The sequence below is a fragment of the Eulemur rufifrons genome, chromosome 7 (assembly GCF_041146395.1).
Source record: "Eulemur rufifrons isolate Redbay chromosome 7, OSU_ERuf_1, whole genome shotgun sequence".
Taxonomy (NCBI): Eukaryota; Metazoa; Chordata; class Mammalia; order Primates; family Lemuridae; genus Eulemur; species Eulemur rufifrons.
Genome location: NC_090989.1, coordinates 229,154,714 through 229,157,629, shown reverse-complemented (window position 1 = coordinate 229,157,629; position 2,916 = coordinate 229,154,714).

The window sequence follows — 2,916 nt, the reverse complement described above, 5'->3', positions numbered from 1 at the left end:
TTGCCTGAAACTGAGAACCCATCCTTTAAAAGCCCTATATTTCTGCCTATGTGCCAGAAATTTGGGTTTTGAGACTAGAAGGTCTACCATTTTTCCTCCTTTGCTGGCAAAGTAAAATCTCTTTCCTCATCCCCCAAATACTTGTCCTTGTTCTTCTGATTCAGCCTCTTGGATAAGTGCTGAGTTTTCAGTAACAGATTTTGGTATCTCTGGGTGGGCCCATTGCTTCCTGGTAGACTGGCACCCTGCAACTGGTGGAAGAGGCAGGGAGCAGCTCCAGGACAAGCCATGGGTAGGGGCATTGCCTCTTTGGATAAGAAAGAAAAGGGTTTCCAGCAGCTGCTGGGGCTTTCACTCCAGGAAGTCTGTCTCTTTGCAGATGAAGGGAGCTCCAACCGACCTGAACTGATTTGGGCAGGAGGAAACAGATTTGGGAAGTGTTGCAACAGCCATGGTCATTTGTAAGTAAAGCCCCCCACGACACCAAGACACTGTTTCCATCCATGGAGTGGGGGGAGGTGGTTTCAGACCTCCCTGTTGGTTTAGAGACACTGTTTGTGGGTGGAAACATGGTTTAGAGGGATGGGGAAGCTGGATTGAATTTGGAGCTCTTTTGTGGTTCCCAGGGAATGGGGGAGACCAGGCCACCATTTGGAGAAGGTTTCTCAGGGAACAGGGGAATTATTTATCCCCTCTGGATTCCCATTTGTGAAACTTCCAGCCCTATGACAGGGCATCTGGGGCACTGTGGAAGTGCAATTTGGGTGGCTTTGTCTCCTTTGGATTCCCATTTGTTTGATAGCCCTGGCATTTTGTATTGAGAATTCTCTGTATTGACTGTGTTTCTTTGCAAAGTTTTGTTGCAACATAGGAAAGTTCCATCTAAAAGTCCCTTGAGAAAAATTTTGGCTGGATGGTAAACTTATAGCTGTGAACCTACATCTAAGGAAAATTGTTTTATCGTAATCCAATGTATCTGCTGGAGTGTGAGGAAAAGTGGCTGTTAAATGAAACTTTAGATCTTACTGTCTTGCAACTGAAATTATTTTGTCAAATGTCAGGTAAATGGGACAATATCCCATATTTGTTGCCTTATTGGATGGGAAATATCTGATTTATTTGAGGTTGGACATTTCATGTTTAATGACCTAATGTGATCTTAGAAGCCTGTGATAAAGTTAATTGTTTACTTAAACAGTTGAACTTCCCCTGCGGAAGTAGGGACCAGTGAGCACAGCCTGCTGCCAGGTGGTGAGGGGATTGGGAAAGACAGTGCCTGTTGCCCCAACCCCCAGGCGTGTGTGTGCCGCAGGGCAGGTCAGGGAGGCATGTGAACTCCCCCAGAGGGGGCCAGGAGAGTAGCTGAGGTGCCTGTGGCCAGATCTGCAGGAAGGTGCTGCAGGCTCTGATCTACCTCTAGCCAGAAACAGCCGAGGCAGGGTCGGGCGTGGGGCAACTAACAGCGGCCACAGCCTTCCGCCTTATCACCCCACCCCTGCCGAGTGCACTCACTAGCAACTGTGTAATATGCTCTACAGAATTCCTGTCTGCCTTTGGTGTTTGCCTAGAACAGAAACACGATACTTAAGAAAATTTCTCCTTATTTACATGCTACCACCAGCTCCATGCAGGCCACCTGTAGCTGACATAAAGATGGCACGCTCAGGGGATCAGGGGCCGCCCGCCATCACCCCCACCTTGCTTTCTGTGCTTGCTCTGGCCTGTGCAGGTGGTAAAAGCAGCCTGTGTGTAACCCTGGGAGAGCTGCAGCTCTTTGTTGTATGGGAGAAGGGTGGACAGCCTAAGCTCCAGCCTGTTGAGCACCCACTGCCGCTATGTGGGGCGGGGGAGATCACGGTGAAACTCTTAAGTCACATGCCCACTAAATTATCACTCAGGATAGGAAAAGTTTCTTCCTCTAAGACCAGGCAGAAAACTCAATTTGGTCAAGGCAAGTTCTGTTATCAGACGGGGACAAATTAAAAAGAAAGGACATTAAAAAAGGGCATTGCCCCCAAATTACTAAGGCTTCACATTGTAAGAAGCTCCCAGGAGAGAAAAAAGGTTTTAAGTTCAGGACTCAGATAGCAAAGGAGGGGGCTGGAGCCCCCTGCCTCCAAATATCCCCACAAAAGCTCTGAGAGAAATTGAGAGTGGGGATTCAATTGGTGCCCACCTGCATGGGCAGAAGTGGTCCGGTCGGGGACCTGTCCCCAGCACAGTCCCTGGCACCAGCCTTGCTCAGCACTCAGAGAGCCAGACAGAGGGCAGTGGGGGAGGGGCCAAAACAGCAGTGAAGCAGCTATACACAAGCTGCAACTGAAGCACCTGAACGGTATTACAGGATCCTGGGACTGGAATGGCTTTACAGTACTGTTAGACTGTGTTAGTGTTATGTTTGTTTCGGGTGGGAACCTGAAAATATGTATAGGACAGAATGTAGTTAAGGCAAAACTTAGTCTTGTAAAACAATAGCTGCAGGAGTCTTGAGAGTCCCGGACTTTGTAAATCTAACAGACAGCTGCAGCCCACATTCCTCTCCCCTCCCTCCCTGCTGGAGATGAAGACTATCCCTCCCTAGCTATACTGATAAGGATGAAGCCAGAGCAGAAGGATGGATGTGACTGGGGCAAGGGTCCTAGAAGTTGGTTATTTGAAGAAAAATTTATTACCAGCAGCTGTTCTGGCCCACTTATTTACCCCCCCCCCCAAAAAAACCCTCTATAAAACCCAAGGCTCTCCCCTTTTCTATGGTGGATGCTTTTTTGACTCCACCCATACGCACTCAGATGCACAAAATAAACAGCATTTTGCTACACATGTGGCTTCATATTCTCTCAGCTCCTAACAGACCTAACAGTTCTTAAAAGGGCTCTCCTGCCCTGTTTCATGAAAGCATAGCAGGGCATCTGTGGA